The sequence below is a fragment of the Anguilla rostrata genome, chromosome 12 (genome assembly GCF_018555375.3).
Source record: "Anguilla rostrata isolate EN2019 chromosome 12, ASM1855537v3, whole genome shotgun sequence".
Lineage (NCBI taxonomy): Eukaryota > Metazoa > Chordata > Actinopteri > Anguilliformes > Anguillidae > Anguilla > Anguilla rostrata.
In genome coordinates, this window is record NC_057944.1 from 14,893,557 (window position 1) to 14,918,945 (window position 25,389).

The following is a 25,389-nucleotide window of genomic DNA, read 5'->3' on the forward strand; positions in this document are numbered from 1 at the left end:
AGAGATTATTAGAACAATGTTCACTTGTGTCTGTGAGTCTGGCCCCCTCCATAATTAGAAATCTGACCATGTTTGAGTTCACACGTTCCCGGCTCCACTCGGTTTTGCTCTGGGGTGTCTTTCTGCTTTGTGAAAGCTGATTAAATTCTAGTCACTGACAGCATGGTTTGAAATGGGCAGGGTGGACTGAGTTTGACTGTCTCTATTTGTGTCAGTGGCTTTAATCAGAAGACCATTCCCCAGAGGACTGGTCTTGCTCAAGTTCTCAGAAGTGGTTGGTTCCTACGATTCCAGCCTGATAGAATTTGTGTTCAGCAGTCAACCAGCCACAGATGACCATCTAATCTGTTTCATCCTCAGCCCCTGCCTGTTACTAACTGATCCTGCTAAGCCAGCATGTGTGCCTTCTATAGCTGCCTTCTGCTGGAAGGCTTTTGAATGTTTACCTCCCAAAAGCAAAAGGATTTCCACAGACTGTCCACAATCCCACGGCCGTCCAGTCTCGCATTTGTGTGATTGTTAGCTGGGTCATGGTGCCGTTCTTGAACAGAATCCTTCTGGGCTGAAACAGCAGGTAATGAAGAGTCCGGGGCAATTGAACTGTCAGCTGCTCCCTGCTCTTCATTGATTGTGTGTTTCTATAGTGATGAGGGTGTGTCACGGATCACAGAGGCCATCCCTCCAATGACTACATGGGTGATGAAACATAACCAGCATTGTGGTGAGGTTAAGTTAGTTAGGTGTGCAGAGTGCAATGTATATCTTTATTTATATATAGATTAATAGATAGATTAATTGATCAATTGATTGTACACCAGTGGCTCCAAACCTCTGCACTGGGGACCCCATGGGTATCCTGGTTTTTGTTCCAACCACAGTTGCAATCACATAATTTTTGTTAAGTGGATGTAGTTTTTAATAGTACTTTATTGCAACTTATCCATCAGGATCATAATTCTTTTTAGTCACATTTCTCAAAATTATGCGCAGTCATTTTATTTAAATGAAATCATTATAAACGGGGGTTTACGTAAGTGGTATGCAAGTAGCCTATGCATGCACTGCAAAAAGATTGAAATAAATGACTATTTAATTGTATCTATATTTTGGTACAAAAGACCTATTTTTCAGGATGCTTTTCGTACTGACTGCCGCACGTTTCATTATTTTTGCTGTGCGTACTTGCCTACCACTTATGTCAACCTCTGGTTACAAAAGTGTACTGTATGTAGATCTTAAAAGTCATCTCCAGTGTCCATGTTAATTTTCTAACGCAGTGCAACAGGCAGTCTGGGAATGAAAATGTAGGCATAGCACACTGGCGCCTTGATCTCAACTAGGTGCTGTGATTCATACCCTGATTATGATCTGTCACTGGTGCACTGAGTTTGGCTGTGCTGTGCTATTAACACTTGCTAACTGCAGGTTGCTAGGTATCTCACTTGGTAGAAGCGCAGTGCGTCAGTGAGCAGCAGATCAAATCTGGCCCCTGCCAGTACAGACTGTGGCTGGCACCCCTGCAGGAACAGCACACAAGTGGCTTTTCTTTACCCAAGGAATGTATGGGAGGGATTCTGTCAGTGGGGATAGCCGTGTTCATTGCTCCTGCGACCCCTTTTGGCCATCCGAGCACCCGTGGCTAGCTCTCTGTGCAATGTGCTCAACACGTACGATTGGGCCTCCTCCGCCCCCGCTCTGCACGTGTATGCCTTGTGGCTGCAGTCTGAAGAGAAGCAGTAGGCTGGCATCGCATGTTTTACAGCAGAGCCGCAAGTGGTCACTCTCCCAAGCCAGCAGCAGGGGGTGGATATGAAGACGCTCATACATAGTTTGCGAATTGGACAATTCAGGTGGGATTGGAGATGCTAGATTTATTTTGTAACAATTACTGGCTCTGATCACCCCAGCTAGTCTGGATCACAGTGAAGCATGTTTGCCCATCCTTTACCCCTGGAGTCCAGGTGGGGCTTACCTTCCCTCGCAATGTACACTGCTGTATTATTGTATTTCTCTTGGGCGTTGCATGCCAATTTCTCCCCTGGAATAATACACATTGAATCAAATTGAATCGCAATTGCTCAAGTAATCAAATATTTCAGCTGAGCTGATGTGTTGTCTCAGAAAATTCTTATGTTAAATAGAGTACACCGTGGTGTGCTTGAATTGTAAGTTACTGCCTGTGGTATAAGCGGTGTAAAGCAATACAAGCAGTGTGCTCCTGGTGATATATTATTCACCCTTTGCAGTAAATAAATCTACCTTGGCTGCGTGTTATATATCGTCAGGACTGAATGTCTTGTTGGGTTTATGCCTTATTTATATTCCTGGTTGAAATTCACTGTTTGTGATTCAAAATATCATTTGGAAATAGAATAAAAATGGCAGAAATAGTCTTGTATAATGTATAATTTTACAGGAACTGATTATCTGAAGCTGTGCGCTTTCTTTTCATTTTGAAGGCCTAGAATATATGATTAGAAAAATCGACTGCGTCTTTTCCTTGAGATGACATTGGGGTGTCAGTAGTCTGGAAGGAAATATTTGTATTAATTAATGTTTGTAAATGCAAAAATCTATTATTGACAGTTACAGTCCAGGATATTTTATGAATCATAACGAGTCTTGTATTTTTTTACATGCTTTGGTTTTTTTTTTTTCTTTGGTACTCCATATCAGTCTATCCACTGAGCTGTGTCAGATTACAATGAAAACTGTCAGGGTCAATGGTTAACCTCTAAGTGCCATGGAAGCTATAAGTGCATTGACAGTACAGAGTAGACTACAGAAGCGCATACTGGGCAAGTGATAAGTCAAGTGTATCGGTGAGGATGGACCATGTCAGGTGCTGTGGCTAGAGTTAGAGGTGAGGTGGAAGAGATGAGTTTTCAGTTTGCAACAAAAACTGGGGAGTGTCTCCACAGCCGAGACTGAGGTGGGGGGGGGGGGGCGGGGAGCCCAGGTAGTGACATGTGAAAACATGGACAGGTTGAAAACCAGCCAGGCTGCAGCATTCTGGATGAGTTGTAGGGGTTTCACAGAGAAAGCAGTTAGACCGGAAATGAGGGAGTTGCAGTAGTCCAGTGAAATATATTATCTCATGTAATCTCAAGTGATCATCACCCAACATTGAAGGTGGCTTCATTTTACAGTATGATTCCTGAAACAAGAAAATTAAGGGCCTTCCCCGAATACCTTGAATCTCACTACAATACTTTGCATTTTAGAGAAGTCTGCAGTTACTGTTTTGTATAATTATACATGCACACGTAAAACCACGTATTAACTAAAAATGGAAAACCTCTAGTGTGTGCAGTTTGTTATTACAATGCTTGTAGAACAGAAATCCAATGTTTGCCCTAACCCAAACAATTCATTCAAGTGTAGTTGTTATTTTATAGCTGTATAAAGGTCATTGATAGCTCCAAGTAATATGTTTCTATAGTGCTGACACTTTTACATTAATTAAATTCAGAAATGAAACTTTGTTTTTTTGTTAGTTTTGCCAAATTTGAAAGTGTAGTTTTTGAGTGACCTTTATTGCTGCACTGTGCATTTAATTAAAATTTTGAATAATGTGCCATATTCTGTGGAAGCTTTGTTGGTTTGGGTCAATAAAAGTTTTTGTTCTTAAATGTTTTTTCTTGTTTTACATTATGTAAAGCTGGCCTTTCTTAGAAGCGGTTTCTGTCTAGCCAGTCTCCCAAAGAGCGGTTCCTCCGATTTCAGCCAGTGACTTCTGTAACTCTTTCAGAGTTGTGGCCGTGCTCTCGGCCACTTCTATGACTGTTGTCCTTCTTCTCCGGTTGCTCAATTTGGTCAGATGGCCTGAGCTTGATAGGGTCTGGGCTGAAACTTATATTTCTATTTAAACATGCAACATGTATGATATGTTCAGACTGCATGTGTGTGTGTGTGGGTGTGAGAGTGAGAGTGAGAGTGAGAGGGAGAGAGAGAGAGAGAGAGAGAGAGAGAGAGAGAGAGAGAGAGTGAGAGAGAGAGGGATGGGAGGAAGGGAGGAGGAGAGGAAGAGAGAAAAAAAATGCACTGTTTGTTGTGCATGTTCAGAGGGTCATGCTCCACGGCATGTTGGGTTAATGTCTCTCTGTGCTGAAGCGCATTAAGATGCAGTTCCATCTCTCCCAGCTACAAACAAGAATAACAAATCAATGCCACTGGCAAATCGTGCCGCTGTGACAATTGACTGGCCAACACAGTCACTCCCAGTCCCTCCCTCTGATCAACATGAGAAAGATCTCCATGTCTCAGACTCAGGCACAACCCCAGCGCCGATATACATATCTGTACATGAGGTCGAGGGCTGGGGGGTGGGGGAGGAGGTGGTGTTACACTGGGGCATCATGGGATACATCATGTTGTCTCACAAGAACAGAAGGATCCCTGGTCAGATTTAATGTAGGCCAAACAATACATGCCTGCGTTTGGTTTTTACTGTTCATTTTTTGTTTAACAACTTAGAGCTGTATTTCTTATACACAGAACGCCACTTTACATAAGAATATGTTTTATTGATCTGAGTATTTTTTTGGCGCAGAGTCTCTAATGAAAGGAAATTAATAACATTGCTTCTGAAGTAGGGGAGTTAAAATGAACTGTGTACCTATTGCAGTAAAAACTGTGCCAAGTGTTAATTGAAGTGTTTTGTATTTTCTGTTTTCTGGGCATGTTGATTATGAAACTACTTTGAAACTGTCTCCATTTAAATCTGTGCATCAAATTTACTTCATAATTGAGTTTTTTGACAATGTTCAGTGGTTTTAAATTAGTTTTTTTTTTTTGCCCAGGGAAAAATGTCACTTCAAATAGAGCTCTGTGACAAGAGATTACAGGATCATTAAAGTATGGATACTAATCTAACATGCAAACAAGTGTCGTCAAATAAATCTTGTGAAGCTGTAGTAAGCTGACAAAACTGGTATCACTCTCATAGCAATAGCGTTTAACTGTGAGATAAGTAATACATCTCTGAATAAGAATTTCAGATGTGCCTGTATAATATGGCTGCTCCATTGGCCCAGAGTATTTACAGTGAAATCCCTTTTAAGAATAGTTTCTGTCCTAAACAGTATAATTTTTAGAAGAGTGGTGCATTCAAAAGCATGGAATAAGCAAAAACTGCGTAAAGGAAATGCATTTGTAAATTATAGGAATTTTATTCTCATTCTTTTGTTTTTAATAAAACATGCTTATTTTTAACACAGCTTTTAGCAAGTTTTATATGGTGGTTATACTCTACAGTGAGTATTGTTTAGTAATGAGAATTTATTGTGCTTGACCTACAATGTATGACAACCTGTTATACTGTGACTGAGTTCTTTCAGATAGAGACTTGCCTTTAGATTGAATAAAATGTATTTATCAAGTTTAAGGGCATAATGCAATTCAAACAAACCAGACTTTAGTTTTTTTCATATTCAAAAATAAATAAAATAAAAATAAAATGTTATTGGCTCCGAGGAAGGCATAATCCATGCAGAAATGTCAGCTAAATTTTTCCTGGTAGTCTTATTTCTGCCTAGAGTGTTCCAACTTTATATTCTGGTGAATAGTCATTGTGTAAGATAAAATTTTGATGTTTTTTTTGAGCCTGTAGTTGTAGAGCAACTTTTTGTAGAGACTAAGCATGAAAGACAGATAAATAATGCATGTTAATGGTGATTAAGACCCAAGAAAATCCAAGAAACAGAAAGTGGTAAAAATTGTGGTGCCTGGGCAATATCTGTAATGTTTGTATAAAGAGCAAGAGAACGTTTCATGTCAGTTCTCACTCTTTCAATACAATATAAATAATTTTTCAAGAGATATAATTAAGAATAAGATTATTCATTAATCCTTTTATTTAGTAATTAAAAGTCATTTAGTGAATAGAGAAATACAATCCTTGATTAATGCATCATCTTAGCAATAAGCCTAGTAGAAGTCCTTTCCCAGTTTTGCTTTTTTGTGATTTTGCCATTGTGTATATTAAAGTATTTTTTGTAATAATGGGCAGGGAAATGCACACTGGTATGTGTACATCAAACTATATTCTTCAGAGCATAAGCTGTGGCAGCCCGCCTACAAATTATATATTAGAATGTTATTTGATTGCATTATTCCATACAGTAGATTAAGCTCACATTTGGTGAAATTCTGAAATGGAACGGTTTTAAACACTGCAAAAGTTCAATGAAACCCAAATATGATTTTAATATTAGGGGATTTAAAGTTGATATAAGTATTAGGCTGTTTGTGAGGAACACAAGTGGTGTTGACCTGGCCTGGTGATTTTTTATTTATTATGTAACCATATGAAATCAATGAAATTAATTATTTGGGTAACATTTTTTTTATTACACTACCAGGATGGTAGGAAGTCATCCTGAAGTAGCAAAAATCTATTTTACCATTGTGTGACATCTTCCTGTGCTCCAAGGAACATTGAACTGAATGTAATGTGCTTGAATATTTTAAAAAATAATATTTTTGAAAATTCACCAGTTATTACCAGTGAATCACAATCAGGAGTGTCAATCACTGGATGAAACCACATTTTCATTGGCACAAATCATTTACTTCCACGGTCACTATATCTGATTAAGGGCACTCAATAATATTGAGATAAGATGCCAGATAAATCCAGAAGGTTTGATTGAATTGCAGAATGCCCTGAAATAGTCGCTTGCCTGAAGTGCATTTGATTGCATCCGGCCCTAAGGGCCAATCCTCGTTTGACGTGCTAGCATTTAACTTCAATTTTTGTGCAAGTTAACGGCTTGTTCCCTACAATCCTGTCTTGGGTGACTGGGGATATGATACATGTGCTCTTCAGGTGGCTTCTCATCGAAAAGATGGTTTATTTCATTGATTTCCAACTTAAGAAAATACTGGCTTGAGACACACTTTTTATATCTTGTTATATCTATGCAGCCTTTGCTCACATGAAAAGAGAGGAATATATATGGCAAACCAGTGGGCCAGCGCATGGAATTACAACTTTATGGATTTCTCCCAAGTGAACAACAACGGTTTCATAATGCTGACAAAATTGATTCAACCCATGCAGTTTTGTGGCAGTTCAGACTTTTATTCTTAAATGAATAAAATGAAGAACAATTGAAATGGAATATATGTTTAAATAAATTCAGTAATTCAGTGTCACTACATTTGATAGCCCTGTATACCTTGCATTAAAACAAAGAATCCAACCAGCACAATCACACGTTTTATGCATTTGTTTAAAAAAATAAAAAATTAAAAAAATGGCCACGTATGTATGCCAACCACAAAAGAGTGCCTAATGCCCTGTTTGTCACCATTATATTGCATACAGAAGTAGCCTCCATGCATGTACTTGTTTATACACATATGCTGTATAGCAACTGAGGAGGAGTTTATTGCTGCCAACATCTTACATGTGTGCTGTTAAATCTGAAGGTTTTTACAGTTGTTTTTAAAGCTCAGTAGGAGCAGCTGTCTTCATCGTGGGGTCCAGCTGTGGATGGAATGAGTGTTCTGAACATGTATAATGTCTGACATGTCAAGAACCAATATAGTAGAGCCTCTGGGACCTGTTTGAAAGGGATGTCAAATTGCACCATGAAATCCAAAACCAATCATTTTAATTCTTTGTTGATTTAAATTGTTAGTTAAATTTCAGTAGCCTTATATTCAATAGGCTGATCTCATTGAATTAATCTCATCATTAATTTCATCCTTCTTTGAAATTGAACAATAATGAAACCTGCAGTGATAGGGATATCTTCACAAAATTCTGTTTCAGTTCTCCTTTTTCACATAAATTTTCAAGAACAGCATACTACTATTTACAAACTATTTGGAACCATGAAGGCTAAATCCTCTACTAAGACTGTTTTATTCCTCTCCTCCTGCAAAGTGTGCGTGTCCACTTACACTCCATGTTCAACTGCAGTTTTCTCACGGACTCAAAATGCTGTGGTACTTCTTAAATTATCAAATTTCAGCTCTGTTAAATTACATAATCACAGATTCATCTTGTTTTACTGCTTCAGCAGAATTACATAACATTATTTCTCTCAATTATTTTTAAAATTGAATGCATTCAAATTATGCTGCTCCCATTATATAGATAAAAACTTTTATAAAATATTTATTTTCCACGTGTAACTTTGCACTTGTGGAAAACAACTTTGCACTTTTTGTATCTGGTACTATGAATGAGATGTTTGCCAGTATTGGGGTGCTCTCTGTTCAAGTCGGGGGGAAAACAATCAAATGTGTACGTAGTGCCACACTGCAGGGGTAGCGACACCTCACTGTATGACTTGGACTGCTCTGGTCTTACTGGTCTTAAAACAAACTGGAATGATAGCGCTGACGATCTGGTTTTGTGAAGTGCTCAAACAGTATGTCCATCTATCCATCTCTGAGTTCAGCGGGTCAGAAGAATCTGTGGCAGTGACTGGCCTGTGTGGTGACTGTTCTCACACACGCTCATCCTGGCTCCCACTTGGCTGCTGCATCTGATGCTATTGAATCCAGCGTCCTAAGACGCTAAGCCGTTTTATGAATCGCATTATTAGATTTCGTAGCATTGTGTCCAAATAATCAAATTAATTTTATGGGCCCGGTAAACCATGTCTCTAACTGTGTGATTTACTTTCTAAGCCCAAACTGAGCTGAGTGTTTATGCCAGCTGTGTTATTAATTCTGTTAACCTTTTTAATATGCCAACTTTATAGGGGGGAGGAGACCCTACAGAAAATGAGTGTGTGGTTGAATCATAATTATAGAAATGGAGTTTAAAGTGTTGGCATGGTATTGGTATTTGGCATGGATCAGCTTACATCAGCTTTTGTCCTGAGAGAAAAAGACGCACGTTATAATGTAATGTTCCACAATATCAAGCGAGGTATTCCTAAAAGGCTCTAAAATGCATTTTCTCAGACAGATTGTGACATGTCATTTACTTTTCCCTGAAACTCAAAACACTCTCAGCCTGGGTGAGTGCTGATTACCGTTACACTTAATGAAATGAATGCTGTCATGTTTCACAGATCCCTTTCATAATATTGTACATTTATAGCTTTTGGTTCTCTTGCCGTGGTGCATTCATTAATCAGCATCAGTTATCCCAGGGACATTTGGAGTCAGTTATACATTAAACTCTGACATGTTAGAAATAAGTATAAATATGTTTAGCAAAATACCTGATGTGCTTTCCCTTCTTCAGTGAAAACAAAGATGCAGAAACTTAATGAGGTTTTCAACTCCAGATGTCCTAGTTCACTGATTTTACTGCGTGATGCATTAAAATAGAACTCATCACAATTATTCAGTGAGTGTATGCATGTGTGTGAGTTCTATTTGGGCATGTGTGTATGTGCACATGCCTGCCTGCCTGTATGCACGTGTTTGTGTCCGTGTGTGTTCTTTGTTAGCGATAATGTGGAGGTCTCTGTTAGTGGATGTGTGTGTGTGTGATATCACATTTTTGTGAGGACTCGGTATTGGGTAAGGGTGCCAGGCCACCCCTGGCCCGGTGGGGGCTGTGCTGATTTAAGAGTCATTAGCATTACAGACACGTCTGTGCACGCAGGCCAGGGGAAGTACTGCTGGCATTCAACACTGCAGATGCCTCAGTGAGTCAGTACTGTCCTACATGGTCCCTGGCACTATCCGCACGCTTCTATTTCCCTAGACCTTTATTCCAATCACTTCCTGTCCCAGCACTATATTGATAAATTACCGTCCCTTTGGTTTTATATACCCTGTGACCCAATGTTCTTGGTGTCCAGAACATTTTACGCCTCCTCCTTGAGCTTCTCTTTATCTCTATGTGGCTTTTGCTATGTTATTTTGTGTTTCATTACAGTTCCTCCACACACACACACACACACACACACACATACACACAAATCACAGTTGGCAATATGCCGAAGACATCTGCATTTTATGTAGTAACTGTTATTTATTTATTGTTTTAGTTATTTATTATTTTCGAAGAACAGACTGGTCTGTTTGGCTTTTTTGGCATATTCTTCTACTCTTGTAGCCATTTGCCAGTTTTGATGACTATCTGGCTGACCGTGGCACTGGCCTGATATAGTGACGGAGGGTTGGACTCTAATGACTCACAGGTCATTCCTGGAATTGGTGACATGTTTCCAGAGTTTGTTTGTGCATAGTACGTGCCTCATTGGAAAAATGGGAATTGATTCAGTGTCTTCCTCCTGGGTAGGGTTTGACGATAGTGGAGTCACAATGAACTGGGAATCCTGATTTCTTTATCGGCCTCCTGCAGCTTGGCTTGGGCTTTCACTGCACGCTTATCTCCCCGCTGCGTTTAATGTGGCTCCTCCGTCGGGGTCATGACTCTCTTTCCCTTCATAACGTGAAGGGTGACTGCTGGGCCCGGCACTGCATTCAGGATGCGATGGGATTGGCCCTTGGTCCCATCTGGTCTCACAATTGGTCGGCGGCCCAATTCCGTCTCATGACTGGGTGTTGTTTTTGTGCTGGCTTCCAGGTTTTCCTGGTGGTGTGTGTCTGGATTGGCTCGCGTGGTCCAGTTCTCCACTGGCCAGTTGTCTTATACTGACTGGTAATCCCATTCTGTCATGTATTTAGCTGCTGCCTAGTGGCGCTGTGCATTCCCCTGAACGAGCAATGCGGTGACAACTGCGTAACTGAGTGAAGCAGGAAGTGATCTCTGTGCGCCTATAAGCAGGTATATTATGCTATTTTGGAATCATATTTTAATCTTCCCGTGGAACAGAACTCTTGTTTTATGTGCTGTCATCAAGGCCTGGAGTTCTAAAGTAAAATCCATAATCTTTGCACCTGTCTGCAGCATAAATAAATAAATAACAATAATAAAAATAAATAAATAAATACTTTAACAAGCCTTCTGTTCCGGTGCTCTCCCCCCATGAATGAGTGCAAGTGAGAAACTCTCGAGAAAGGAAATCTAACCAGAGCTAACAAGAAAATCAAAACAGTCTATCTTCAGCTTTATAAGCAATATATTTCCAGGCCACAAAGACTGCTCATTATTTCATGGGAAAAGGTACCTGTATGCATCACCAAACTCTGCTATTAATTTAAAACTTGTCTTAAGTTTGAATTCAGACCCTGTTTTTTGTCTGAAATGAAAGAGGTTATTCAACAGACTCAGTCTTCCAAAGCTCTGCTTTTGACTCTGGAGCTTGCAAACTGCTTCAGGTAAAGTTAGGGAAGTTCAGGGTTCGCAATATGTGGCTCATGTTGTGTTTCGTAATGATTACATTTCTTTATTCAACGATAAATTAGTTTTGTTAACAACAAAACTCATATTTACTTATAAATAGCACTTTCTCTCTAGTTTGCCTTATCCACCCCTGGCACTGCTACACAGTTGTATTTACATACGCCTCATCCTTGGCCTTGATAAGTACGGTTTTGCTGGTAACAGAGATTTATTGTACCATCGTCTTCCACCTCAAGGCTGAAAATAACTTTTCTCTTTATGACTGCCAAACCATTCCTGCACTATCAACACATGGTGGAAGTTTGCATTATTCTTGATAATAATAAATATAACAAAATATAGCAAAATGTGTACAGTATCTGTGTGTGTGTGTGTGCGCGTGCATGTGTCTGTGCGTGCGTGCGTGCGTGTGTGTGTGTTTTGATAGATTTATTGAGAAAACTAAATAGAACAGTATTATGGGAATTTTTATTTTAAATTGTTGTGGGGAGAGCAAAGAATTGGAATGATATATTTTTAAATTAGCATATATTTGGAAATGAGAATAACTGAATTTAGAGAAAATAAAATAATACGCGAATTGATGGAATTTACAAGGAGAGACTGAATTGGAATTGAATTAGATGATCTGAACCCCAGCTTTGTTAAACTGGTCCAATGAGTGACTACTGCTTGGGTACAGTGGCACTGTGCTCCTCCTGTAAGTGCCTCATATGCACAACGTTCTTCATGTGCCTATTTACATGTGACCAAGGCACTAAAAATGGAACATCTTGCAGATTGAGTGAAGTAGTTACTAAAGCAAATGTTATGTGCATGGCTCTCGCAGGTTTGTGTGTATTGTGTTTTGTGACCTTTGATAAGCTGGTGTTAAGGTTTACTCTGCGGGTTCAACACATGGCTGCATGAATTGAACAATGAAGAAGCTGAATATATTTTCAATTTGTAAAGCTAACTGTAATTACAATATCTTACTACTAACATTGAATACGTGATTCATGGATGTAAAAAAGAAAAGTTTTTTTGAACTTTAATCTAGGATTTCAATTTCCTATTTCAGAAATGGTAAAACATACAAAAAACAAATTGTTTATGCTGTTAAAATAAGACATAACTCACATTTGTTTTTAATGATCCAATGTTTTAAGGTTTTGGAGAAGGTTTTTTGAGATTAACACATTGTTTGGATGTTAGGCTATTTCTTTCAAAACAATCCCATACAGTATGCAACGTACAGTACTGTATGTCCCAAATTAGTCTGTTAAAACCAGCAAAATATGGTTGTGTTTGTGCTGTTTAAAGCAATGAAATGAAGCAGGAGGGATTTATGATAAAAAAAGTGGGAAAAACATAGATTATGGGCCTTCAGACAGCAGTTGGTACAAAATGAACATGCCAACAATTTTGCACTGTTTTAAAATGTCACTTGCACTACACTAGTTAGTGTGTATTTTTAAACATGCCCTGCAGCGATGTGGAAATTATGCTTTCACCAAACCTGGAATAACCCAGCTGTGAGAATCCATTGGATGTTGCAGAGAGGTTTATCTTAACACACTTGAAGAATAATTGCTACCATTTTCCTCAAGAAAATTACAGAGTTGCAAAATTGTTGATGCAAGATGTTTTTCATCATGGTTTAATATAATTTAATACTTAACACTTGCTCTATTTGGGGGTGTAAAAATAATAATAATGATTTATGTCAAGCAACTGGCGCAAATCAAAAGGAGGCATATCCAAATCTGTTTTTTGGTATTTTAACAACCCTAACACTCCAGGGAACATGGTGCACGAAAGCGCCTTTTCTGTTTGGATTGAGCTGAAGGTGTAGAAAATGAATGACCAGTCTAATGGCCAATCAGGATGCTCTCCACATTCTGCATCTGTGGCAATGCGGAATTTGATCTGTGGGTGATGAAAATGACTTAGCTGATGACACTCTTGGCTCATTGTGTGGTGTTTGTGCGCTATATTTTCAATTGTTTTTTGACCAATATAACTTTTATTGTAAATATGACATCAAGAAGTTGCAGTATAAATATTATTATGATTATCTATTTTACCTTGAAAGATTCATATATGATATGCCTGCCTATTTTCCCATGCATGCTCCCTACCAAATTCTCAGGAACACTCTGGTTTTGCCAGTGCATGGTTGCCTTTGGGCTAAGACTAGATTTCTGGTAGCATAATTTTCACAACCAAAGTGACTAACCCAGCCCCTTTATCACCCACTCATTGCAAGCATTAGAAAAGCAAGGATCAAACTACGAACCTTGGCTTTAGTCAGCAGGGGTTTCCCTACCTCAGCACACAGTGTTGTTTTATTTGTATTTATATCAATTTATGCAGGAAAACCTTTCTATGGGGGCTGGTCAAGAGAGGAGGAAAGCATACGTAAATACAGCTACACAAGAATGCAGGTGACCGTGAAACAGACGAAATAAACATTAGATATAAATACACATGTAAATAAATAGTATGCACTCACGCATACACAGTCACAATCACAGTCACAATCACTATACTGTTCAGGTGGAAGAGGTGAGAAACAGAAAAATTGCAAGGTCCAGAAGATATTAACAAATAGACAGCATGAGAAATGAATGTAACCTTGAAATCCATTTCAAATCATGCAAGATTTTACAGTAATTTTCTAACGCTTCAGTTCAAAATTATCCATAGTTTCTATTTTGTAAGTCATAGAACCATGTATAATTTATTAAAATATTAATTTGAGGTATTTTCCATGAATATATGCTTTCTTGATAACTGTTCACCTTTAAGCTAGTGTAATTATTTTAAGACAATGAAACAATTTGTCCCAAAAATTAACATGGCTCCTGGTGGTTTTTATTTTGGTGAATGCTATCATGTTGCAATGCACTGAAGCTTTTGAAAAGTTTGCATATACTGGATGCTATAGCATGTCTGTATTGTGCGGGGAGTGAGCCTGTGCTGCTAGTATTATTGCAGATTATGAGCCTCTGCTGTAAATTATACATAAATATCCTCTTCTACTTGGGAATGGTTTAAATTGGCGTTGATATTTGAAAAATAAATATTCCCAAATGAGAGAAGTCAAGAGGGTGGTCAAAGTATTGTTCTTGGTTTATAAAGTAATTGTACACAAAATATAGCTAGTCTTCAACAAAATCAATGTATTTTTAACGGTGCGATTTTGTTGTTAATTCTTACACAATTGCCTCCATTTGCAATCTTGACTCAGAACCCATGGATAGACATTTCTTTATATTGATCTATGATCTGGTTCAGAAAAATTGGTATCGAACCACAGGTGTGCTTCTTTGCAAATGGTACTGGAGGGAATGTATGGCTACATTCTCTTATGGCATGCTCTCCATCTCAAAGATGCTGTGGTTAGTAATGTCACATCTGCAACCCCACTCCTAGGCTGTCCGTTAAGACAGGGATCTCTGAGGCATGTGACATCATGCAAGTATTACTGTATGAAAATGGGGACAGGGGGTCTGGTATCATTTTGCTGACACTCTGTGTCCTGTTTTACAAAGCATAAATATCAGATACTGGTGAAACATGCTTTTTGTCAAGGCTTGCCGTTAAGATTTCCCTCGTTTAGCTTGTGATAATGATGCGGGCGCATATTAGCACGAGTGTGCTTTTATGTTCTGAAGCGCATATTATCATGACCGCGCCTTTAAGCATTGAAGCGCTCAAGCCCCCCACTTCCGCATTTTTCGCTCCCGGTCAATTTCCCACCGTAAAAATAAATTTTCCCGAACTGTCATAATTCACTGCACATCTTTTCTCTCATGACTGTTGCATGGATATGTGAATTAACAAGTGCACAATTAGTTCACTCGTCATGGATCAGCAGAGAGAATTGTATAAGCGCTGCTTAAATTTGAACTGCTTTTGATTAATTACTTAGGCTAAACTCTGTTTGACTATTCGTCTCCACATCTGGTTTCCCACTCGCAAACGGCGCGTCAGTGCACACGCATTGTTAAAGGAATAAGCGCACCTATTGTGTTTAGCGAGAGGGGGTGTAAACTTTCCTACAATTAGGTTTGTGTATTTAGTTATATTGTACTGGCGCTCTATGCTTGGTGTACACGGTATTGAAGTGTGAAAATATTCTGGTTTTGTATAAATGTATTATTATTCCTTTTGAAAGGTGCAGAGGCATGTACAAGGGCGTCGTAGTGGGGGAAAAAGTGGGACTGACTACCCAGGGCCCGAATGGGGGGAGTGCCCTCGAAAAGCCTGGAATGATGCGTGAGAGACATGGATCAAGAGAGGAAGGGGGCCCACAGAGACTGCTTTTGTATAGGGCCCAGAATTTTGTGCTACACCCCTGGACATGTGTATGTATTTTCTGTAAATTGTTTAACTAATTGCCCTGTGGGAATTTGAATGTGGTTTGTCCCTCCACTGTAGCGGCAGGCTGAAGAGTATAAAAGCCAGTCTGTGTGGGACTGCGGGCGGGGATTGGTCTGTGCAAGCGCTGTGAAGTATCGCCATCAGTGAGTCACATGTTTTGCAGTGAGTACAAGTTGGAAATAAGTCAAGTCAGAACATTTTGTAAATCTTCTTTATTATTTTTTTGTTTTGCCTTTATTTCACTACATATTTTGTCGCTATAACACCAGCTGTTAAATAATAATTTAAAAAAAATCTGTTCTACTGAATTCCTGCCTCCTGGGCCTTCCTAAAACCTCCCTTGACTGTGAGACACATTTAACCTTACGACATAGCTGTATTTATTATCTCAAATTGTACATTCATTGTTAATTTTAGGTTTTTTTGTATATACAGTGCAGTTTAAGTATTTGGACAGTGATACAATTTTTGTTGTTTCGTCCCTGTATCCAGAACATTGGATTCACATTGAAACCATTAATATGAGGTTAAAGTCAGATTTAATTTGAAGGTATTTACATCCATATCCAGTGATCTATCTAGGAATTACAGGCCTTTCTATACATAGTCCCCCCATTAAAAATGCGACCATAAATAATTGGACAAATTAAATAAAGTCTTCATATTCAGTACTTGGTTGCAGATTCTTTGCATGCAACGATTGCCTGAAGTCTGTGACCCATAGAACTCAATGGATGCTGGGTCTTCCCTGGTGATGCGCTGCTAGGCCTGTACTGTAGCCATCGTCGGTTCCAGTTTGTTTCAGGGGATTTTTACTTCCAGTCTTGCCTTCAGCAAGTGAAATGTTTGTTCAATCGGATTCATGTCAGGTGATTGACTTAGCCAGTCAAAACAATTCCACTTTTTGGTCCTGAAAAACTCCTTAGTTGCTTTAGCAGTGTGCTTTGACTCATTGTCCTGCAGCAAGGCGAAGCACAATGAGTTTTGAGGGATTTGGTTGGAGCAGAAAAGGTATGTCTGTGCACTTAAGAATTCATTCTGCTTCTGCCATCAGCAGTCACATCATCAATAAAAAGAAGTGAGCCATTTCCAGTGGCAGCCATACATGCCCAAACCATAACACTAACTCCACCTGGGGTGTTCTGGATCATGAGCAGTTCCTTTCTTTCTCCACACTTCACTTAACTTTCAATCTGTCCATAAGAGTTTCTTCCAGAACGCTGCAGATTTTATGCATTTCTTTTTGCAAACACTAGCCTGACTGTTGTGTTCCAGAGGCTTGGTTTGCATCTTGCTGCGAACCCTCTGAGGCTAAGCTGGTGTAGTCTTCTCTTTGTTTTAGTCTTTGATACACCTATGCCCACATCCTGGAGAGTGTTCTTGATCTGTTCAACAGTTGAAAAGGGTTTTCTCTTCACAAAGTGTTCTTTGGACATCTACTACAGTGGTCTTCTGTGGTCTACCAGGTTGCTTGCTATTGCTGAGCTCACCATTGCATTCTTGGTTCTTAACAATGCACCAAACAGTTGATTTGGACACACCCAATGTTTTGGCTATGTCTCTGATCAATTATTTTCAGATTTTCCTACCCCATAATGGCATGCTTTATTGGCATTGTCACTTGTTTGGTTCTTTGTTGAGAGACAACAGCCACAGGTGGCAAAGTCAAATTCCACACCTAGAATAACTCTAGATCCTTTGTTAGCTTTCTTGTGCACTAACAACAACAAAGAACTAATGATGCGGTAACACAGAGCTGGCCAAAAAACAGCCGAGCAGCTAATTCTCCGATTACTTTTTTTTTGGGGGTGGGGGTGGGGGGGTGCACACTAAAAGCGCTGAATTTTATACATGGTTCACTCAATATGAATGTAAATACTGGAAAATTAAACCTGGCAGTCTGTACTTTAACTTCTTATGTATTCTTTCACTTCACTTCCAATATGCCGGAGTGGAGCCAGAACAACTAAAATTGTGCCACTGTCCAATTATTTATGGACTGCGCTGTATATAAAATACAAATTAAAAAATAGAAATTCTTTAAAATGTGCAAAGAAATACAATTGCTGTGTCTTTTGCAGGAGGAATGCTAGTGTTGTTTCTGTGGAGTGTGTGCTATCCAACGTCATTTTGATCAGTGTGCTGTACAAAATGTTTTTCCTCCTTCTTTGAACATTTGAAATGTGATGTTGTTAGATGGATTATACAATGAATTATTCTCTTACATTTCAAATTTCCTCTTATTTCAGGGTGGTAAAGATGCATTAACGATAATCATTTAATTGTAAATATAATTGTTTGTGGAAAATTAATGTGTAAATTTGCTTTGATTCATAGAGATTTACAGTAGCTATTTAAGTACAGATACATTTCATTAATTAAAGCAAGTAATATTTATTGCTAACTTTCTAGCTTTAACTTTTTATTTATTTGTTTGCTTCTTTTTTATGCAATGTATTCATTGCAGGCCATGAAGAGTCACAATAATAACAAGGCTCTAAAAACAGTACTTAAGCAATTGATACTTTTTTGATATGCTAATACAATGGAACATCAGAGATGCACACTTCCAGAATGGGGGTTGTTCAGAACTCTCACTCAAATGTCGTAACTTTGAAATTGAAGTCAGAATGTGCCCATTTTAATTTAAAATATTTATTGGAATGATTACGTGCAGTGTATAGCCTACAGGCTTTCATTTATTATAACCACAAATCTTTTTATAAGTTAATAACCGAAACTTGAATGAGGCCTATGAAAGATTTAAATTTGAAGCAAGCTATGGATGATATCATATCATAAAACACAGCACCAGTAAGGGTATTAAAGGGGACCAACCATCTGCCAATCAGCAGGGACCTTCTTGCTGTCCAGACCAACTCATAAACTTGCTCCCAACTTGTGGATTTTTGATTGATCCAACACGCGTTTATAAGGAGAATTGTTCTTTTCCAATTTTATATCAATGGAAAGTGTAATTAATTTCCATTTAATGCTCACTTTTTTTGCAACAATGATGATAAAGATAATTGCATTTTGTGGTAAGTAGCTTGAAAAGGCATATTATTTCCTTGTACTACTGCTGAGATTACAAGTAGCGAGGTTTTCTCTCTATTGTTTTCACTATAGAATGGAATATACTATATAGAATATACTCATTATAACTAATTAAAATTTCAATTTGAGTAATTGATATTATCTTCCTTTCCCCCGTTTGCCATTAACAACAAAACATAACTTGACTTTAAATGTTGGATTCTAATTTGAAAGGAGCGACAAGTCACAAACATACAAATGCAGAGGTGAAATTATATCAATTGATAAACTTATAGGTACTATTAGGGAAATATACGTAAACAACTATGCATTCTGCAGATTCTCTGTAAGACAGGGATAGTTTTTTTGAGTGGGGCAGCAGGTGGCTCCATGACAGGCAGTTCTGAGGAGAATCTCAGCCTGTCTGGGTGGGGGTCAACCTGTCCATTACTGCTGATTGATGTTTGATTGGCAGGTTGGGTTCAGCCCACGGTGAAGGGTGAGGCCATTTGATAAGAGCAGTGGCTGGAGAGGTCTCTGCCACACCGGCCTGCTCACGCTGGTCTGTGGGAAAGAAGCCTGTGCGTGCCCCTGAGAAATGGAATGGAGCTGTCAGACAGATGTGATATTTGGATTCCAGAACCATACAGCGCGAGCACCTGTCTCTCCATTCTTGTGGGAAAGATGAAAAGGTTGAGTTTTGGAGTCTGATGTTCCTGAAAATTAGATCAGTTGAATAAATAATTGGCTAGAGTGATTGTGCAGGTGTCTGTCGCTATTAGAGACACTACTGACATGCCCAAACCACAGATGGAAGAAACCTTCATGAGTGAAATTGCATAAATATTCTCTGTGGGGGAATCTCACGTGTTGTCTGTTGTGCTGTTACACAGTTGTCACTGGGTTTTGTTTTGAGAAACACTGCTGCAAACAACGCAGAACTGTGAGAGGCTGCTGGCTAAGTCCCATGCGCTATGGAGCATATTGTGCCGATTTAAGGCTGTACATTGGTCATCCAGTGCATCCAGTGTCAGCAACAGTGTGTGTAAGAGGGGTGGGGCATTCCAGTGTTTCACTGTAAATCTCCTGTGTTTTGCAGACTGTGTGCCGGGAAGAGACTAGCAAAGCGGAGGGGGTCTGGTAGTGGAGGAGGGCTACGCACAAGTCGATTGGCTATCCCTACGCTGACTGCTTCCTGCCGCTCCAAGATGGATTAGAGACCTGTGCCTCCAGGGACCGAAGGTACGTGATGTGCATTCATCCGCACGGTCTCACCTGAGCCTGCTAATCACAGGGCCCCCGAAGAGGGGCTCCCGGCCCTCTGTGTTGGGTTCAGCTTTAAATGCTCTTGTGAATACTCACAGCGCGAGTGAACCGGAGGAACTGTGGGGGCTGGTGCAGTCGATTGCGTTGTGATAACGGCCAGCCCTTTGATTTACCCAACCCTCCGTCGACACAATGTGCAGCTGTTACAGGTGTGCTGTCACAAAAAATGTCCAATCATGAGGCACTATTACGGGATATCTGTGACAGTAGCAGCAAAAAAGAGGAACTGAGTGTCCCCAAGCTGAAGGCTCCTCCAGCTTCTTCACACAAGGATGGGAACTCTCAAATGTTCTCATCACTCAGGTTTCAAGGCTGAGTGCTTTGGCATTAGGCCCAGATTAAGGCTTTTTTGTTTAAAATTAGAGTCCCTGGTACGCTGCCTCTCCTTTCCTAAATGTTTGGGCTACAAACTGGACTTTGCATTAGTGGCATTTCATTAAAATGTTTTTCAGAGCAAGAAAAAACCTAGTCTGCATACTAAATGTTATGAAAATACCACACATTGGGAAGAAAGAGAGCATTTTCCATTGCTTCTGGGCACCTTTGTAGACTCTTAAGCATTAATATGAGTATGGGCTGTATTTCACGAAGAATCTGGTGGGAGGGATTCAGTATTCAGCCTCAACTGTGTGCATATATTTTCCTTGTATGTATCTCTTAATCAAATGAGTTACACTTTTTCCCATGGTTGTATGCACTCTATCTATCAAAGAGATTAATTAATTAAGCTGATTTTATGTAGGATGTGCTCCTGTGTGTACCTGTTAGCATTCACAATGTGGAAAAATGCCGATGTGCAGTTTCTGCACATTTCTCAGACACATTTCTCGTTCAGTGTTTGTAATGCTTATTTATATGAGGAAATCAGAGCACTGAGTAATGCTGTACCTCAGACACTTTTAATTAATCATGAACAAATCACTAGTCCACCTTTAATTAACTTCCCTGAAGTTGCGCATTGTAGTGTAAAAGCTGTCTAAAATTGTTAAAAGTATAAAAATATTCTTTTTACAGTTTTTCTGAACAGTTGTCGTAGAAATCATGAATTTCACAATTACTTATTTGTAATCAGATGAGATGTAAATATCAGAAATAAATTTATTTTTTCTTTAAAAATCTATATTATGAAGACCATGCTTTTATGCATGATTATAATTTATTTGTTATACATAATTAATTAATGCTGGATAAGTATGCCTTGTTAGTAAGCTACAATGTGAAGGTAATTAACTTCACATTATGTGTGCAAGGAGCGATACCCACTGTTCTTTATTGTTGAGACTCCGGATCCCCCTTGGAGTTGTTCAGTCTTCTGTTGAAAGAAGACCCATTATCAGTAACAAACCCCCCCCCCCCAGTGTCAACCTCGTTTTAATGACCGTGCGGTCACACCGCAACTTCCACCCAAAACCCCACAAAAGTGCAAACAAAGAACAGGCGGGGTCTCGCGGCGGCCTCCCCTGAGAGTTGGGAAGGGAGATCGAACCCGAGTCCGGCTGCTCCGATCCTCTATCGCCGGCACCTGAGAGCCGCAGATAAGCCCTGCTGCTGACTCCTCTCTGACAGGCTGCTTTGTACTGATGGGAGCGGTGGCTCTGGCAGGTCATGCAGGAGGTGAGCTGTGCGCTGGCTGAAGCTAAGCTGTGTGCGAGCCAGGGCAAGGTTTGGCTCCGTTGGAAGAAAGTCGAACCCACGTGCGTATGTAGTTTTAAATTGGTGTAAAAAGTAATCTCAATTGTAAACCCGTTGCCACTGTAAGTCCAAGGTCATATATATTGTAAGAAACCCCTCGGATACATCAAAGAGCGGAAGTGTCTGAGTGGTGAAGGAACACGTGTAGTGCTACTGGAATGGGATTCATTTAATGTTCTCTCAATTATCTGACTCTAAAATGATAATGTTTTAACCTTTCCTCTGTGCTAACAGTTATGCACAGATGGAGGAGACTGCTTCCCGCCAGTAGTGTGGCTATACAGATCGCTATCTATCTTGGGAGATGCAAACATACCTTTGGCTTGTGTAGCCTGCATAGATTGGGTATCTTGCTATGACACTAGTGTATTGGCAGGTGATTATGGGGAACAGATATCCTGAGTTCTATGTGGATGTTAGGACCATAAAACTGCTAGGTGTACAGTGGTAAGAGTCAAAGAGGAATGCCAGGTAAAAGGGAATTTTGATTCTTAAAGTGATTCTCAGATTTTATTGAAGCGTATTTTTATAGCTTTTAGTTTCACCTTGTAGAAATTACAGCACTTTTTATACCTAATGCAGTATCCCCATTTCAGGTCACGATAATGTTTGGAATATATTTATATATAATGTTATATAAATGAAGGTAGTCATGTTCAGTACATGTTCAGATATTCTTTGTATGTACAGACTGCTTGAAGTCTGTGACCCATAGACATCACCAGGTTTTCAGTATCTTCTTTCATTTGCATCTTGCAGTGCTGAGTCTGTAGAGCTGTTCCTGAAGTCTTCTGTGTACAGTAGTCTCTGATACATCCTTGCCTGCCTCCCGAAGAGTGTTTCTGATTTGTTGGACAGGTGTTTGGGGGTTCTTCATTATGGTTAGAAATCTTTGGTAATCAACCATAGGGGTCTTCCTTGGTGTACCAGGCCGTTTGTGCTTACTGAGCTCACCAGTGCTCTCTTTCTTCTTAATGTTTCAAACAGTCGATCTTGGTAAGCCTAAGGTTTGGTCTATGTCTCTGACTGTTTCTCTTATTTCTCATCCTTATAATGGCTTCCTTGACTTTCATTGGCACAACTCTGGTCCTCATGTCAAAAAAAGGCAAAAAACAGACCCCAAAGGCAATCAAAAGCATGGAGTCAAGATTAGATGCTGAAAGCTCTCTTATGCATGCACCAAGAAAGCAATTGATGTATGAAAATACCTTTAAAATAATAACTGAGAACCTGCTCTTTAACTACATGTGAACTGAATATGTCTTTGTCCAAAACATTATGGGGATCACTGTATATATGCCCTGTAATGGAACACACCATGTGCATTGATTTGGGATGTCTTTTGGTATCTGAACTATGGGCTGAATGCTGCTTTGGTTAATAGCTTACTTGTTTTTCACTGTGGCCTCTTTGCTAATTATGACCAGCATAACTTGATTTTCATTGTAATTGTGTAATTACCTGATTTGCATAAATATTTGAGAGAATTGGTCATAAAATTTTCACGGAAAAATTGGCAGTAGTGGTCAGTTTGGTCTTAGTTAATTTGCCCATGAGTTTCACAAGAAGTGAACGATGCTCTATGCCTCTCGTATGGTGAAAGATCCAGTGTGGACCCCACTCTGTGTGTATCAGACACATACTGGTTTTCTGACTGCATGAATGTTGGTGCTCCGCCATATGCATTCTTGTACATATTGTAGTGCTGTGCTTGGAGCACGTTACCGTGATGCTTATAGGAAGTCTGTTTGATTCTCAGCACTTTGGTCTGCGCTGTTTAAATTTCAGCTGAAATGTCTGTCTGTTAAATGGCTCTGATGTCCTGCTGTTTGGCCGTATCAATAGAATGCCAAACCTTCTTTGTCACCCTCTGTGGAAAGGCTGTGAGCTCTGGACAGAAAACAGATTGAGTGCTTTTGAAGTTGGATTTAGCGTGGAGTACAGAAGCGTGGGCTGGAAAATGAAATTAAGTAAGGGTCCACAGTGTCCCAGCTTGTCCATGGAGGGCCGGCACTTCAGCTTGGCACATGCCAAGGTAGTTGAGCCATCTATTGCCAGTACTGCTGACCTCCTGATTCATGGTTAGGATGTGAACCAGAACACTCTGACCTCGCTTGAGTTACCGGGAATGATGTTGCAAAAAAAACGCCAGCAACCTTTCAGATTTTGCTGATGCACTTTTATCACTGTGCTGTTGCACATTAATCACTGCTCCATTCAGTCTCACACGAGTCTCTCTGTGTGCAGGCTGGAGCTGAAGATAACCTTAAAATAACAACTTTTTCTTATTTTAATCTAACATTAAAGTAATAACTCAAAAATAAAATAACAACTTATGTATTAAAATTCACACATGTTGCTGGATGCTCAGTGGATCCGTTGACAGTATCAGACTGTAGAGGAACTCAAGGTGTGAATGGTCCCCAGTTCTAAGGTATGCTCATAATTAATTTGTCAAGCACAGTCACCATTTTTATGAAGTTCATCTAGTAAGTGGATTTCCAGCAACAACAAAAATAGAGAACAGAATTAGAAATATAAACAGTCAAGAAACAGACCTGACCTCAGTCATTTTATTGCATATATTAAATGCTATTATTAGACTATGGTAAATGTATTTTTTTTTACAGTAGATTAACACTGAGGGTGTGTTGCCGCATGGATTTTAGATCTGTCTGATATTCATTGCATGCTTTTTACAGGCTGAATGTTAGGGTTCTCATTTAAAACTCACCAGCTGGTTTCTGGGCGGAACCTTTGTGAGTTACAGCATTTTCAAACTGCTGTGTTGACTGCTGTCGAGGCGTTAGTGCTGGTGCATGTGGTTTCAATGGAAAAAACAAGAAAGGCGTATGATCTCCATTCAGCCTGTGGACACAGCAAAGAAAGCCTATTGTCTTACTAAGCTTGCATTGGAAGGCTTGAGTGACAGCGCCTTATCATGCACATTGCTGGCTGATCTAACCCGAAGGGGGGTCAGTGCGAATTAAAGAGCAGCTAATTAAAATGTCCTGGTTACAAGTGAACCCGTGCTTGATTTATCTCCTCATGGAGGGTCTCGATGTGACACTGGCTGCACAATGAACGGGGGCCTCGTTGTAATGTCCGCGGCTAACGGCATCAGATAGAGTGAAGCATTCAGCTGCTTCCGTCCATTATCCTCCTCACAGGGGAGCAGAGCGTTCAATAGGAGCTAAATCCACATGAGCACCGACCCTGTTGCTCAGGAGACGGGTTTATGCCCGTTTGTGGAAGGAACTGCTCTCAGAGGCTGCTGGGACAGCCCCAAATAGCTAAAGTAAGTGCTCTCAGCCTGTTTCCGAATTTTTCTAGAGAAGTGGCTGGGACCGTGGAAGTGAACGAATGGATGAACCAACAAAAAACATATTCATGTTTAATCCCTACGATTCTGATTTGGCGGGTGCAGAGTGTGACATGTTTTGGGGTGGGGGGGTCAAACAGCAGGAAATCAATATAAGACTTACTGAATTCAAATGCACCTGGAGCTGTGACAGTGGCTGACTGGTAGCTCTCTCGCTCTGTATCTCTCTCTCTCCCTCTCTCTCTCTCTGTGTCTGTCTCTCTCTTTCTCTTTCTCTCTGAAACCAGATGACCTGTGAAATTATCATTATTTTTGAACGTCTGCTTTCTTTAGCTCCAGCAACAGAAATCGATCCCTTGACCTTTTCAACTAAAAATTCTTAATGTGCGGAGTAAAGCCCTTTCTGGCCCACTTTAAT

At 39.7% G+C, this 25,389-nt stretch overlaps 1 protein-coding gene across 14 annotated transcripts in view; it reads left to right on the forward strand.

Annotated features, from left to right (window-relative positions):
• Positions 1 to 25,389, forward strand: part of grik4 (glutamate receptor, ionotropic, kainate 4) — a 201,893-nt gene that overhangs the window by 48,817 nt on the left and 127,687 nt on the right. For 5 of the 14 annotated variants that reach the window (XM_064301393.1, XM_064301394.1, XM_064301383.1 and 2 more), the window contains 2 exons: positions 15,390 to 15,757; positions 19,731 to 19,873. The gene's annotated coding sequence lies outside the window, so the exon portion shown is untranslated. Of the gene's footprint in view, positions 1 to 13,582; positions 13,654 to 15,389; positions 15,758 to 18,832; positions 19,324 to 19,730; positions 19,874 to 25,389 lie in introns of those variants that run through there. The other 9 variants (XM_064301384.1, XM_064301390.1, XM_064301380.1 and 6 more) reach the window with 4 other exon arrangements.